The sequence below is a fragment of the Gopherus flavomarginatus genome, chromosome 3 (genome assembly GCF_025201925.1).
Source record: "Gopherus flavomarginatus isolate rGopFla2 chromosome 3, rGopFla2.mat.asm, whole genome shotgun sequence".
Taxonomy (NCBI): Eukaryota; Metazoa; Chordata; order Testudines; family Testudinidae; genus Gopherus; species Gopherus flavomarginatus.
Window position 1 is genome coordinate 271,248,691 of NC_066619.1, and position 16,614 is coordinate 271,265,304.

The 16,614-nt window shown below is 41.5% G+C and overlaps 1 protein-coding gene across 10 annotated transcripts in view; it reads left to right on the forward strand.

Annotated features, from left to right (window-relative positions):
* LOC127048273 (spondin-2-like) overlaps nt 1-16,614 on the forward strand; it is a 103,465-nt gene that overhangs the window by 40,426 nt on the left and 46,425 nt on the right. For 3 of the 10 annotated variants that reach the window (XR_007773582.1, XM_050947923.1, XM_050947932.1), the window contains exon 2: nt 4,628-5,113. The exons of 4 other annotated variants lie outside the window; for them this stretch is intronic. The gene's annotated coding sequence lies outside the window, so the exon portion shown is untranslated. Of the gene's footprint in view, nt 1-3,669; nt 3,689-4,627; nt 5,114-16,614 lie in introns of those variants that run through there. 3 more of the 10 variants (XM_050947925.1, XM_050947934.1, XM_050947935.1) reach the window with 2 other exon arrangements.

Sequence of the window (16,614 nt, forward strand, 5' to 3'; positions counted from 1 at the left end):
AATAAGGAAAAAGAATATAAAGATAGGGTGTTTACTCAGAATCTGTATTTGTAGCTTTTTAATAAAATGATAGTTAGACACACATCACTGTGTCTAACCTAACCAAACACCATTCTTTTGGAAATTTCATATTTGGACCATAACTTTGGAACTGGCAGTAATCTCTAAAATGGGCAAAACCCAAATCTCAGCTCTAAATGCCTTGAATTTTGATAGAGCTTGAATTAGGCCTGAACTTTGTAGTATGGGCCTATCACTAGTTAGACATAGTAAAAGATCACCCAGTGTTGTTTTCTTTAATCTGTAACTTTTAAAAATAGATTTCCTCTGACCATATTTTCACCTTGATTTGGTACTTTATGGAGAAAACTCTTCCTCTGATGCCAACGTTGTTGTAATGTGCAGAACTGGTGGCAACTTGTCAGCCATCCTGCTATAGAAGAGAGAAGCAAATCATCCAGGTCTCAATCCTGTCATACTTTGTGTACATCCTGAGTACTCTGTCCATAATCCAGCAAAGTAGTTAAGCACATGCTTAATTTTCAGCACTTGAGTAGTCCCATTGACTCCAATATGATTACTTAAGGGTTTTGCTAGCTCAGGGCTAGAGAGCTCAGCAGCGTGCAGGATCAAGAGATTTAGATTAGGGGAGTCACAATGGCTGGTTCTGGTGGCCCCAGAGAGATGCTGACCTCCTGATCTTCATGAGTCCTGCACTTCATGAGGCAGAGAGCAAGATAATGTAGGATGATATTTCTGCACTCTTCTCCCTTGGGGCACGGTTTGTGTATGGGGCTGTGGAGATTACTGATGTGCCGAGGAGAGACTATTGTACATTAGAACTGTAATAAAAAAGAAGCCTGTATTTGGAGTGGCACTAACTTGGCACCATGAAAGGAAAAACTGCAGCTCCACTGGAAAGTATGGAGTAAAGGATTTAAAAGAATAAAATACCCGACAATTTTGCTTGATGTGAAATTCAACTATATTTTCCTCATGCAAAATGAAAAAGAATGCTGGCAATTGATACTGATTGTAGAACAAATTGAAACCATAGACAGAGAATTAAGTTATAGTTTTATGGAAAGAACAGAATGTGTTTAATAAGCGCTGGCAAGAGCCAACAGGTCTTGCACTGTGTAACTTGCAGGGTGTTTTAATTATGTTGAGGTCAGAATATCTGTTTCCGGCTTTAATCAGTTGATTCAGGTCTTTTATTGGGTCAGAACAAAGGTGCAACAGGGGTTTGGTGCATAGATTTATCTAGTATATTTAAAATATGAATTAGAGATAAAAAGGTAACATAGTCTATGGTACGCTAGTGATGCCAAGTTGGTTTATGACCAGACATTTAAGTTAAAGAAATATGGTTACATCTTTGAAAAATATGTTGTCTGAATTCTGAGTGTTGTGCAAATCTTGCGTTCTTAACCAGTGGCTCTTGCTATAATCTTGAGTCACAAAGCAGTTTAGTTTATATTACAAGGTGATAGTTAAATAAGAAGGAAACAAACTTTTCAAGCCCTCTTTGAACTCGCAGGGTCCTTTGCTGTAGGAGTTGAGCTATACTGATATGATTTGTAAATTGTGCTCTTTAATGTATATTCTCAAATACCAGTTCTTTGATGTCAAAGGTGAATTAAACAAGATAAACTCCTTGGTCTTCCTTTGTTGAATCTGCAGTTTTTACCAGTTTTACCAGTTTTTATGTAATTCTGTCTCTTTCTCTACATGGAAGATGGGTAAAGATGTGGGGGAGGGGGAATTGCCTATTTATATTTTTCTTAGTGGTGGACATCCAGTGGTCTGGACATCTCTTGGCACTTAGACCTACTCATTCCATCACAGTGGAGGCAATTTAGGCTTTTAAAAAAATCCTCCCCCACCCCGAGCTCAGAAAGGCTTTGCTGAATTCCAAAATTGAAACTACAAAAACTAGGTCCAAAAAAAAAAAAAGGAAGATTATTGAAACTAGGTAGAAACAAAAGGACCACTGAAGATTATTAGATTAATAGCTTTAAGGTACAACACAGACAAACTTAATTTTATAAAAGCTTTTTATATAGAGAGGGGCTTTTCAGACCACTGCATGCTTTTCATTATGAAATTAAAAGTTATAGGTAAAGAAACCATATTTTTTTCTTGTTGCCAGTCATCCACTGACCTGGACAATACTCAGGGGATGTATCCAGTAGTAAGAGCCAATTCTTACGAAGGGAACAAATATTAAATATATGGCAACATAAGCTCAGCTGGGAGAAATGAAAATGGAATGTATTCATTTACGTTCTCTAATTTTTGTTTCCTTGCTTAGTTTGGAAATCTCCAGTGGGCGTGTTGCAAATCCAACATGCAAAGACATAAGGTTCTCAGGAGCCTCTTGCAGAATACATTTCGACGATCCTATGAGGGAACTTATGGATGCTTGGAAAGGTCATGTAATCATAAAATATCAGGGTTGGAAGGGACCTCAGGAGGTCATCTAGTCCAACTCCTGCTCAAAGCAGGACCAACCCCAATTAAATCATCCCAGCCAGGGCTTCGTCAAGCCTGACCTTAAAAACCTCAGAGGAAGGAGATTCCATCACCTCCCTAAGTAATCCGTTTCAGTGCTTCACCACCCTCCTAGTGAAATAGTGTTTCCTAATATCCAATCTAAACCTCCCCCACTGCAACTTGAGACCAATGCTCCTACTTATACAGCCCAAAATTCCATTAGCCTTTTTGGCAACAAGGGCACACTGTTGACTCAAATCCAGCTTATCATCCACTGTAACCCCTAGGTCCTTTTCTGCAGAAATGCTACCTAGCTACTAGTCTGTAGCAGTGCATGGAATTCTTCAGGACTCTGCACTTGTCCTTGTTGAACCTCATCAGATTTCTTTTGACCCAATCCTCCAATTTGTCTAGGTCCCTCTGTATCAGATCCCTACCATCCAGTTTATCTACCACCCCTCCCAGTTTAGTGTCATCTGTGAATGCTGAGTGTGCAATCCACGCCTTCCTCCAGATCATTAATGAAGATATTGAACAAAACTGGCCACAGGACCAACCCTTGGGACACTCCACTTGATACCAGCTGCCGACTAGACATGGAGCCATTGATCACTACCTGTTGAACCCGATGATCTAGCCAGCTTTCTATTCACCTTATAGCCCATTCATCCAGCCCATGCTTCTTTAACTTGCTGGGAAGAATACTGTGGGAGACCGTATCAAAAGCTTTGCTAAAGTCAAGGAATAACACGTCCACTGCTTTCCTCTCATCCACAAAGCCAGTTATCTCTTCATAAAAGGCAATTAGATTAGTCAGACATGTTTGCCATATGTTCGATATGATCCATTGACTGCATTAATACTGGAGGCTCTCAAACATTTTGAGACCCTTGGAAGTATGAATAGACCCTTGGAGGTATAAGTATCTGATGTTCTCCACTCATTGGTCCAGTGTAGATAGATGAGAAAACTGTCTGTTTTTCTAAAAATATTTGATCTTGAAACAAATATAAGGGAGAGAAAGAAATTGTTTAAGTGGAACTCTTTGTTTTCTGGTTGTATACAAAGTCAGGATCCTAATTAAATATCATCATCTGCAAGACAAACTGAAGATACTTCTTTCATTGACAGAGGTCCCAGCTTCCTCACTCTCCTAACATAAGAAATTTCTGTAAGGAAGAAAAGAGACCAGGTATGGTGAGGTTTTCAGCAGAAAATTAAAAAGGAGGCTTGTGAGCATCTCTTTTGTGACAGCTATGATGAAATGGGAGAAGGAGGGGGCTATTACCTGAAATCTTGAATTAATAAGGCAAAGGAGCAGAGGATTGACTTTTTACAAAGTTTTGGTTGATAACTTATGGAACCCAGCCAGGGGGAAATTAGAGGGTGCCTGCAATAAACACTTGAAGATGGTTTAGACTGAGGTGTAGGTGTAAGCTGAATAAGTCCTCCAAATCCTCTTGTATGTTAGCATTATAGAAGTTTTCTGAGATTTTAAAAGAAATTTTACCTGCTTCAAAGTATTATATGCATGTTGCTGAACTTTCTGGTTCCACTTCATAAAATAAAATCTGTGAGTAATGTCCATACTAGTAGATACCTTTGTCAGAGAATAGCCCACAAAGAATATGGACTAGCAGCTAGCTCACTGAGCTGGAGTTAGGAGATCTATGGTTTGTTCTTTTGTCAGGTTATGTCACTTGGGATTTTGTAAAATGGAGATAATTATATTTGCAGGAGGATTATGAATAAAGCTGGGCAAAATATTTTGGCCAACTTTTTTTTTAGCCACTGAAAATTGCATATTTTGGTTGACCAAAACATTTTGTCTTATGCTTTTTGGACACGTCGCCAGAATGTCACAAGATGTGGCCTATCAAGTCCTTGCAGCCGCACAGGAACAGACCAAATGGCAAACTATCATTATGGCTGACTGTTTGGCTCAGCGTTGAAGAAGAAGAAGAAGAAGAAAACATTTTGTGAATTCATGTTGATGTTGTTGTATTGTTTCAGCTGGAAAAAAATCAGGAATGTTGAAATGATTAATTTTGACCTTTCAGAAATTTATTCTTTTGTTTTGAACACATCATTTGGACATTATCAAAACAAAACCTTTTGATATTTTTTTCAGACTAAATTCACATGGGAATTTAAGTGGCACTCAGAAAATGGAGAAGATGCCCTTATGCCCAATATGCTCTGTGGTTGGCCATTCACCAGGGATGTTGGAGATCCAGGTTTGAATCTGGAGCAGGGGCTGGAACCAGGTGTACTTCCTCTCAGGTGAGTGCCCTAACTACCAGGTTGTAGAGTCATTCTCTCTCAGGCCCAATGACTGTTCAAGTATGTTCTAAAAAGCGGAATTGATTCAACGTAGAGAGACCTACCTTAAAATAGCCAATAATTTGGTGGATAGGACATTCACCTGGGAGAGAAGAGAGCAGGGAAAGGAGGCCACCAACACTGCCTGCTCCTTGGTTTTGTGGATGGTGCCCTAAATCCCCATATGAATCTAGTCTGAAAATCAAAATGCTTTTACTGCAATTGGGCTATAATTGAGAAGGCTTTCATGCAAATAGAGCTCAGATTGTGTGAAGACAGAAGAGGCCACTAGTAGGTAAGTAGAAAGGGGAGTAGTGAAAGACTGAGGTGGGTTGAAGCAAACAATTGGTGGTTCTTAAAAACCTGGAGAGCAGTTTTTCACTGGGTGCCTAGTTGAGGATGTGTTCAGACATTGCTGCTTGTTAAGTAAGTAGCGTTTTGTTCCATTATGCTCTTGTGAGCCCACGGATGCTTTTGCAGGTGCTACCCCATGGGGTTCTGTGACCTTTTGGTCTGCAGCCGCAGCTTCCTATTCTGGAAGGGAAGTTCCAACTTGCCAGTGGCCATGTAAAGCCTTATATGGCCACTTGTGTGCTCCTCCTTTCTGCTTCCCTGGGGTGAAGTCACAGACTTTGTTCCACCCAAACCTTGGAAATGACAGTAAGAGAGGCAGCCAACATCCCTGAATGCTTCCTTCAGTGTCCAAGCCATGGAAACTTCTCGCAGGGGTCACACTCACAGCCAGCCAAGACAAGTTCTTAAAGAGGTCACCTACACATGGAGAAGAGACCTTCTGGGCATATTCTCCCATAGTGCTGATTGGAGGAGGAAGAGTTAAGAACACCTTTTCAATAGTGATAGGAACCCCTTGCTTTAGATAGGCAACAGAAGAGGAAAAGCTCCCTTAAGGAAACTTCGTGACTTCTTCCTCTTCCAAACACAGAGATTGTGAGATTGTTGTCATCAAACCTGTGTAAGATCATATTGATACTGTCAGCTTCAACTTCTGTGGACTCTTGTCTTATGCTCTCTGTGACATTGTGCAGTCTATATGTTTTTATAAAAATTTAATAATGAATATAATGTAACTGGAATATGCTTCATGCAAAAGGTCTTGTACAGTATCATCACAAAGCTTATAATCTACTGAATGTGGTCATCCTATTTGTATAAATGTACTACTCTTGTATGTGAAACTAGAAATATGAAATATAACTCTGAGGGCCTGTTGTAATTATGTAAAGTGTGGGCCATTAATGGTGGTTTGTAATCTTGAAGACTCCCATTAACTAGGACCATTGTCTGCAAATGGCTATGTTTTACCTGTAAGTCTTCCTGTATACTTGTGTGCTGGCAAGTGGGTAATGAAGTCTTGCAGTGACATATGATCATGTCACCTGAACTGGAATCCATCTTTAACCTGATGTCTTCGCATTGAGAAGGAGAGAGTGGCAACTCAGAGAGGGACAAAAGGATTCCTGCCTTATGCAAAAGATATATAAAGGGGTGGAAGAGACCAAAGGTGGAGAGGAGCCATCATGAAGAATCCCCAGGCCACCACCTGAGCTGGAACAAGGGCTGTACCGGGGAAAGAATTGTGCCCAGGGCTGGAAGGTGTCCAGTCTGAGAAAAAAACATAGTGAAGCATCTCTGAGGGTGAGATTATCCGTATTCAGTTTGATTAGATATAGATTTGTGCATTTTATTTCATTTTGCTTGGTGACTTACTTTGTTCTGTCTGTTACTACTTGGAACCACTTAAATCCTACTTTTTGTATTTAATAAAATCACTTTTTACTTATTCATTACCTCAGAGTATGTATTAATACCTGGGGGAGCAAACAACTGTGCGTATCTCTCTATCAGTGTTATAGAGGGCGAACAATTTATGAGTTTACCCTGCATAAGCTTTATACAGGGTAAAACAGATTTATTTGGGTTTAGACCCCATTGGGAGTTGGGCATCTGAGTGCTAAAGACAAGCACACTTTTGTGAGCTGTTTTCAGGTAAACCTGCAGTATTGAGGCAAGTAATTCAGACCCTCGGTCTTTGTTGGAGCAGATGGGAGTGTCTGGCTCAGCGAGACAGGGTGCTGGAGTCCTGAGCTGGCAGGGAAGACAGGAGCAGAGGTAGTCTTGGCACATCGATTGGCAGCTCCTGGGGGGTTTCTGTGATCCAACCCATCACACTCTCAAACTGTCCCCTGAAGCAGAGTTTGGGCTAGACATGAGTGGGGAAACCAGTGGGAGCATAACTTCAGAGGCAGCCGGCTGTTAGGGAAATAAGTTGTGCAGAGGCATGGGGCTAGCCTTCTAATGTACCAGACCTCTTCTGATACCCTGAAATGTGCAGAATTTCCCACTGAATCCTGAGACATCCACACACTAGGAGAGCCACTTTCCCAACTCATAGACTCATAGGTCAGAAGGGACCAATCTGATCATCTAGTCTGACCTCCTGCACAAGGCAGGCCACAGAACCCCACCCATCCAATTTTGTACAACCCCTATCCCAGGACCGAGTTATTGAAATCCTCAAAAATGGTTTGAAGACCTCAAGCTGCAGAGACACCACCAGCAAGCGACCCGTGCCCCACGCTGCAGGGGAAGGCGAAAAATCTCCAGGGCACCTGCCAATCCGCCCTGGAGGAAAATTCCTTCCCGACCCCAAATATGGCGATCAGCTAAACCCTGAGCATGTGCGCAAGAGTCACCAGCCAGCACCCAAGAAGGAGTTCTCCGCAGCAACTCAGTACCCATCGCATGCAACATCACCCCGCAGACCATTGAGCAGACCTGTCTGGTGGTAATTCAAGATCAATTGCCCAAATTAACGATCCTATCATAACATCCCCTCCATATACTTATCAAGCTTTGTCTTAAAGCCAGGAAAGTCTTTTGCCCCTACTACTTCCCTCGGAAGGCTATTCCAGAACTTCACTCCCCTAATGGTCAGAAACCTTCGTCTAATTTCAAGTCTAAACTTCCTAATATCCAGTTTATACCCATTCGTCCTCGTGGCTACATTAGTACTAAACTGAAATAATTCCTCTCCCTCCCTAACGTTAACCCCCTTGATATATTTATATAGGGCGAGCATATCCCCCCGCAGCCTTCTTTTGGCCAGGCTAAACAAGCCAAGCTCTTTGAGTCTCCTTTCATAAGGCAGTTTTTCCATTCCTCGGATCATCCTCGTAGCCCGTCTCTGAACCTGTTCCAGTTTGAATTCATCCTTCTTGAACATGGGACACCAGAACTGCACACAGTATTCCAGATGGGGTCTCACCAACGCCGTATACAACGGTACTAACACCTCCTTATCCTTGCAGGAAATACCCCGCCTGATGCATCCCAAAATCGCATTTGCTTTTTTAACAGCCGTATCACATTGGTGACTCATAGTCATCCTGCTATCAACCAGTACCCCAAGGTCCTTCTCTTCCTCCGTCGCTTCCAACTGATGCGCCCCCAACGTAAATCCAAAATTCTTATTATTAATTCCTAAATGCATGACCTTGCACTTTTCACTATTGTATTTCATCCTATTTCTATTACTCCAGTTTACAAGGTGGTTCAGATCTTCTTGAATAGTATCCCTGTCCTTCTCCGTGTTAGCAATACCCCCCATCTTAGTGTCATCCGCGAACTTTATTAGCACATTCCCGCTCTTTGTGCCAAGGTCAGTAATAAAAAGGTTAAATAAGATCGGTCCCAAAACCGATCCTTGAGGGACTCCACTGGTGACCTCCTTCCAGTCCGACAGTTCACCTTTCAATACGACCCTCTGGAGTCTCCCCTTTAACCAATTCCTTATCCACCTTACAACTTTCATATTCACTCCCAGCTTTTCCAATTTAACTAACAGCTCCCCGTGCGGAACCGTGTTGAACGCCTTACTGAAATCTAGGTAAATTATATCTACCGCATTTCCTTTATCTAAGTAATCCGTCACCTTCTCAAAGAAGGAGATCAGATTGGTTTGGCACGATCTACCTTTAGTAAATCCGTGTTGCAATTCGTCCCAATTACCATTGACCTCTATGTCCTTAACTACTTTCTCCCTTAAAATTTTTTCCAAGACCTTACATACTACAGACGTCAAGCTAACAGGCCTATAATTACCCGGATCACTCTTTTTCCCTTTCTTAAAAATAGGAACTACATTAGCAATCCTCCAGTCATACGGCACAACACCTGAGATTATCGATTGCTTAAAAATTCTCGCTAACGGGCTCGCAATTTCACGCGCCAGTTCCTTTAATATCCTCGGGTGGAGATTGTCCGGGCCCTCCGACTTCGACCCATCGAGCTGTTCAAGTACGGCCTCTACCTCAGTTGCAGTAATATCCACTTCCATATCCACATTCCCGTTTATCATCCCTCCATCATCGCAAGGTTCCTCACTAGTCTTATTAAAAACCGAGGCAAAGTACTTGTTTAGATGTTGGGCCATGCCTAGGTTATCCTTAACCTCCATTCCATCCTCAGTGTATAGCGGCCCCACTTCTTCTTTCTTTGTTTTCTTCTTATTTATGTGGCTGTAGAACCTTTTACTATTGGTTTTGATTCCCTTTGCAAGTTCCAGTTCAATGCGGCTTTTAGCCTTCCTCACTTTATCCCTACATGTTCTGACCTCAGCAAGGTAGCTTTCTTTACTGATCCTGCCTTCCTTCCACTCCCTGTAAGCTTTCTGCTTTTGTCTAATCCCCTCTCTGAGTTGCTTGCTCATCCAGTTTGGCCTGCAACTCCTGCCCATGGTTCTTTTCCCCTTTCTCGGGATGCAGGCTTCCGACAGTCTCCGCATCTGTGACTTAAAGTAATTCCAGGCCTCCTCCACATTTAAATCCACTAATTCCTCCGTCCAATCCACTTCCCTAACTAATTTTCTTAACTCTTTAAAATTAGCCCTCGAGAAGTCGAAAACCCTAATCGCAGATCTACATTTGTTTATCCTTCCATCTAGTTTGAACTGAATCAGCTCATGATCACTCGAACCAAGGTTGTCCCCTACCACCATTTCTTCTACGAGGTCCTCACTGCTCACCAACACCAAGTCTAAAATGGCATCCCCTCTCGTAGGTGCTTCAACTACTTGATGAAGAAATCCATCCGCTATCACATCCAGAAAAATCTGACCCCTATTATTTGTGCAAGTACTTGTCCTCCAGTCTATATCCGGGAAGTTGAAGTCCCCCATAATCACACATTTCCCCTTTGTGTTTACTTCATTAAAGACATTAAAGAGGTCTCTATCCATATCCCAATCCGATCCCGGCGGTCTGTAGCACACCCCAAGCACTATCTCAGGGGAAGCTCTAGTTGCTTTTTTACCCAGCGTGATTTTTGCCCAGACGGACTCCGTCTTATCCATTCCATCGCATCTTATTTCGCTACATTTAATTTCATCATTGATGTACAAGGCTACTCCCCCACCTTTGCCTTTCTTCCTGTCTTTTCTGAACAGCACATAGCCTTCAATACCCGTGCTCCAGTCATGAGTACTATTCCACCAGGTTTCGGTAATCCCTATAATATCCGGCTTCACTTCCTGCACGAGTAACTCCAGTTCCTCCATCTTGTTACCTAAGCTCCTCGCATTAGTGTACAAACCTTTTAATTTTCGGCGTTTGGCGTCAGTGACATTCTTTCCCCCGTCGTGCACAAACTAAACGACCCAATCTGGATGAAATGATTAGAGGAACTTCAGTGGCCTTGGTGCCGTGGATGCTATGCTAACTTTTGCCCACACTGTGGATTTTTACATAGAAGGCAATGGTTGGGCTAAAAATATTTTGTATACATTTTTATTGCATGATTAATAGAACAAAATAATCTAACCTGCGCTAGGAGGCAAACATTCCATTGTTAACTTTTTCACTGACAACAGTAGCTTTTTTTTTCTTGCGGAGCACGGTGTCTCAGGAAATGAAATATTACTGCCACTTGATATGTAGAAAAACTGTAACTGTATATTGGTTGATGGTCCGCTTTGCATGGACATACCAGACTTAGAGAGGAAGCTGTGGACCCCTTAGAATTTGGTTCAGTTTAGATAATGAGATTGAACTGAGAAGCAGAATGCTCCAATCAAGCACTCACATGCCGTGTATAAAGCATGTTTTCAAAAGTTACCATTAATACTAGAAACAGACCCATTTGTGATGAACTCCAGATGATTCCATGGATCTTAATATGAAAACCTGGAAGTAATTCAAAGATTCTTGCACTGTTAAAAGAAATTGTGACACACTTTGGAACTTGCAAAAATGAAAATGATTCATAGCATCTTTCCTAAGTGGGATTTTTTAAAATATTTATTTTGCAGTGGCTTTAAGTACAAGCCAGTTAGATAACAACATCAATTTTAATAAACAAATGTTTGTAGACAAAGTTTGGAATGGAACACATCTGCAGAACAGCATCAAAAGAACAATATTTGAGAGCTTTCCCTCAAACCTTCCCAAAAGGGATTTTATATTTTAATTTTAATTTTTTTACTCTTGAACTGTAAAGTGTTTGAGTGTTGGGCAGACAAACGGCTAATATTGGCTTCAGTTCAGTAAAGATCTGCAAGAAAGAAAGTATTGTGACTTTTTTTTATTGCTTTACCTGACGTTATTTCTCTCCCATCACTCAAGCAAAACTGTGATTGGTCTTCAGAGGATTTTTATTGAACAAAAAGCCTTTAGGAGAGGGAATGAGAGATCCTTGGCCCTCTTCTATCATGGCACTGTTGCCAGATGTTGTGGGGGGTGCAGTGTGAAGCAGCCACAAGGTACCCGAGGATCTGATGGTACATCGCAAGGAGCAATCCTGCAGCCAAAAAGGAGGGAACAGAGAAACTAAGAGGTGTTTTCCATCTCTAATATATTGGATTCCATGATTCATTCTACTAAATACTGGAAAACGTTTCACAGTTCAAAATCTTTCCATTGTCATCAGTGAGTGCATGCTGAAAAAATATCCATAAGCCAAAATGATCTTGCTCAGCCAACTTTTGCATTTAGGAAGGAGTAAAACGGGCAAAATAACAGTAAACACAGACCTCTGCCTTATGTCAGAAATAGGAAAGTTAATTTAAAATCACCTTCTCCTCTTTTGCACAGTTGTGCTTTTCCTGTATTTTCACAAATAGGGACTATCTGAACACAATTAGTTGAACTTTGGCACAGGGCTGAAAAGTTATATAGGTTGCAAGCATCATAGTAAACAAAGAAGATATCTTGTCAATCCTCTGCCAATGCAGGATTGTTCCCTACAATATATTTTCTAATGCTAGTCCAATTTTCCACAGACCAAGTAATCAGCCTTTTAGTTCCAATGGAATCTAAAAAGAAGAGTATTTAGTGTCAATTTTTTAGAACATACGTGTAGATCTCTAGATGAAATTTTCATTTGATATTTTTTCCCTCTGGAAGTTAGTGGTGTGTATGTCTGAGTTTCTAAATCAAACATTACTTTTTAATTTCCACATGTTGAAAAGTAAATTAACTTAATTATGCTGCCTAATTAAGCACTGTTATATTGCTAGCAAATTAGACTTCACATAACCACCCATAGCCCAGTTCTAGAATATTTTATCTTCATTGGAAAATGCCTTAAAAGTTTTGGAAATTTCTTAGCCCTTTCTTAGAAGTGTTGTATCTTAGAAGAAGAGGAGGCCTCTTTGAAAATATTCAGACAAGACAAGGCTTCCTCTGGAGCTTGTCAGTAGGGGCTTCTGAAATAAATTCCATCATACATGTACTTTTTCTGTGGTCTACATCAGTGATTCTCAACCAGGGTACGGAGCCCCCTGTGGGGGCCACAAGCAGGCTTCAGGGGATCCGCCAAGCAGGGCCAGCAATAGACTCTCTGGGGCCCAGGTCAGAAAGCCAAAGCCCCACTGCATAGGATTGAAGCCTGGGGATCTGAGCCCCACCACTCAGGGCTGAAGGTAAAGCCTAAGATATGTAGCTTCGTGGGGGAGCGGAAGGGGGCTGTATCATGGGGCTTTAGGCAGTTGCCCTACTTGTTGCCCCTAATGCCAGCCCTGGCTTTTATATGCAGAAAAACAGTTGTTTTGACACAGGTGGGCCGTGGAGTTTTTATAGCATACTGGAGAGGGCCTCAGAAAGAAAAAGGTTGAGAACCTCTGGTCTACATTATACAAGTAATATGAGCCAATAAGTAGAGAGGGGGCAATAAAGCTTGCATTGGGTGTGTGGGTCAAGAGACACAAAGGGGCCAGAGATGGTGCCCAGATTCTAGGCTGGAATGACAAGGAGGTTGGTGGGATGATCAATGGTGACAAAGCAGGGTGTGCTGGGAGGAGAGTACCAGTTACTTCAGAGAAAGGTGCAAGGATCTCTATAACAGAAAATTGTGGAATAACCTGTGCATTAGGGGAGTGTTTCTCTAACCTCTGTAATTAGTGGCTGATTTATGTTGTGCGGATTTATAGCCCTTACATAAATCATCCTACCCAATGTAACGGGGGATAGTCTCATTATCGTTATAACCGTCTAATCCTGTTCTGAATCCTGCTATATTCTTAACCTCAATGATATCTTGTGGCAGTGAATTCCTCAGGTTAATGTATATAAATCTCTTATCAGTTAACTTTCTACCTTTGTTTCATTGGATGCCTCCTTATTGTAGTGTTATAAGACAGTAAGTAAGAGCACCAGATTTACCTTCTCTACACCATTAATTGACAAGGTTTTATCATATCTACTCTCTAAATTAAATACTTTTCATGCTTTTAATCTCTCATCATCAGTATGAAGACCAGTAGTCTTCATGCTTGTTATCCAGGAGTTCTCAAACTGGGGGTCAGGAACCCTCAGGGGGTCACTAGGTTATTACATGGGGGGTTGCGAGCTGTCAACCTCCACCCCAAACCTTGCTTTGCCTACAACCTTTATAATGGTGTAAAATGCATAAAAAGTGTTTAATTGATGGATGGGGGGGCTTGCACTCAAAAGCTTGTTATGTGAAAGGGGCACCAGTACAAAAGTTTGAGAACCACTGTTCTATTCATTTTCACTGCCTACCTATTGCTGCCATTCCTTTTCTGAGATTTGGTGACCAGATCGGAACACAATATTCTAGGTGAGGGGATATCATCAATTTATATTTTACCATTAGAATGTTCTTATTTTCTATACCAGGGATAGGCAACCTTTGGCATGCGGCCCACCAGGATAAGCACCCTGACTGGCTGGGCCAGTTTGTTTACCTGCAGTGTCCGCAGGTTCGGCTGATCGCGGCTCCCCCTGGCTGCAGTTTGCCATCCCAGGCCAGGGCCACCCAGAGGATTCAGGGAGTCTGGGGTCCTTGGAGGCAGGGGGCCCCCGCTTCGGCGGTAATTCGGCGGTGGAGGGGTCCTGCGCCGGGACCCGCCACTGAAGTGCCCCGAAGACCCACGGCAGGGGGCCCCCGCTGCCAAATTACCGCCGAAGACCCCCCGCCACAGGTCTTCGGGGCACTTCGGCGGCAGTTCCCGGGGCGGAAGGATTCCCCACCGCCAAAGACCCTGAGTGGAAGAAGCTCCAGGGGCCCAGGCCCAGCGAGAGTTTTCCGGGGCCCCCGGAGTGAGTGAAGGACCCTGCTCCAGGGGCCCTGAAAAATTCTTGTGGGGATCCCTGTGGGACTTGGGGCCTGGGGCAAATTGCCCCAGTTGCCCCCCTCTCTGGGCAGCCCTGTTCCAGGCCAATAGGGGCTGTAGGAAGTGGTGTGGGCCGAGGGATGTGCTGACCACTGCTTCCTGCTGCATCCGTTGGCCTGGAGTGGTGAACCGTGGCCAGTGGAAGCTGCGATTGACCAAACCTTTGGCTGCAGCAGGTAAACAAACCAGACTGACCCGCCAGGGTAAGCATGCTAAAGTTTGCCAATCTCTGTTCTATACCATTCTTTATGCTTCCTTATTGTTTGGTTTTTTTTAACCCATCACTCTGCATTGAACAGAAGTTTATTGAGCTGCCACATAACATGAGTCTTTTCTCTGAGCTGAAATAATTAATTTAGAACTCAGTAAGGTATATGCGTAAGTCAAATGATTCCTTTCAATGTGTATTAGTTTGCTTTTGTCAGCAGTGAATTTCATCTGCCGTTGTGCAACTAGTTTTGCCAATTCCTTTTGCAGTCCCTCACAGTCTTTAATCTCAATTCTGTCATCTGCACATTTTGCCGCCTCCTCGTTCATCCCTCTTTCCAGGATCATTAAAAATATCTTAAGATTAGTCCAAGTATAGATCCTTTGGACTTACAGCTATATTTACACAAAAAGAATGTGCATCTTCATTGTTATATTATTAGAAAACATCCACATCTTTACTGATAAAGATAAATTCAAATTTACTGTAATGTCTAATAATATAGAATGATACAATAATGAAAACCAAAATATTGTTATTCACCTCTTAAACATACTTCTAACAAGTAATTTATAAAATCTTTATAGTGCTTTTTTTGTTTTTTTTAAAGCAATCATGCCACAATGAAAACAGTTAAGAGTCATTGAAACTTTCTGAAAAGCTCAGAGATTACTGTCCAAAGATACTCATGCTGAGTTACACTTCCATATTTGTTACTGTGTGTAACATACTGGTATATTGTTTATGTGAATATTCTTTCATCTAGCAACTCTGGAAAGTGAAAAAAGGCAGAAAATCTTAGCGTAAATCTCTCTTGATTGTTCTTGATTTCTCAGAAATCTAATATAGGGGAGTCCTGCTATGTTGAACTTTTCCACAGTGAATTCCCTAGAATTGTAAACTTTTCCTTAAGGTCTACTACCTTTCAGTCTATCCCACCAAATCACAAGTGCTTTGTAATGAGATATTGTTACAGTGAGAAATCATTGGCAACATAGACTGCTTGTCCAAGGAATAATGGACAAATTACACTTAATTAAGCTTTTACCATCTGTTCCATTCCCATTTAAGATTGCAAGAGGAACATATTTTACAATTACGTCAGTAAAAAAATTAAATGATTGGAGTACACAGTATGGATTATACATATTCATTTACACAGTATAACATGTAATGGTGATGTTTTCTCCTTGCTCTGGGCATCTATGAAGGAGAACAATTAATTTCTGACACAATACAGTTGGAGTTATTTTGATGCATTAAGTACATGAAAGACTTTTTTTTCTCTCTAGGTTTCATTGACTGTACATCTTTGTATCAGAGCATCCTGGTGGGATCCTGGAAGCAAAGCTTAGCTTGTTCTACAACATGTAGAGGATTAAAAGATATCAGAGGCATTAAAAACTGACAACTGTAATTTTAATATGCCAGATAAATGGAGCTATTTTGTATCACTTTCTGAAGTTGTTAACAGTTATGCCATCACCACGATTTACAGGAAAAGGACCTGTTTAGAAGGAAAACAAGGATTTTTCCTGCAAACTCATGCCCTGGTAAATTACAATAAAGACTGATAGAGCAGCAATTAAATGAAAGAAAATCCAGTGGCATCATTAAAGTGTGCAGTTAAGGGGAAACTTTGTGATAAATATGGCAAGGAAATCCTTTCCCTTCCATTCTCCCTTTCCACTGTTTCTTCCTCTCCAGGCTTTTAAAAAATTGTTTCAATATTTTAATTGCTATACAACACATACAAAATCTCTTTGCTGCTGTTTTTGAGTTCAAAATAAATTAATACCTGCAGCAGTAATGTACAGCAGATTTATCTCTGAATTAACTTCACAGTTACATTTGATCAAGAGAGCATCACTAGAACCAGTCTAAGACCAGTTGATCTACTTTCCTTGAAGGTTCTCTTTTCTGATCAAAAAGATTGGGC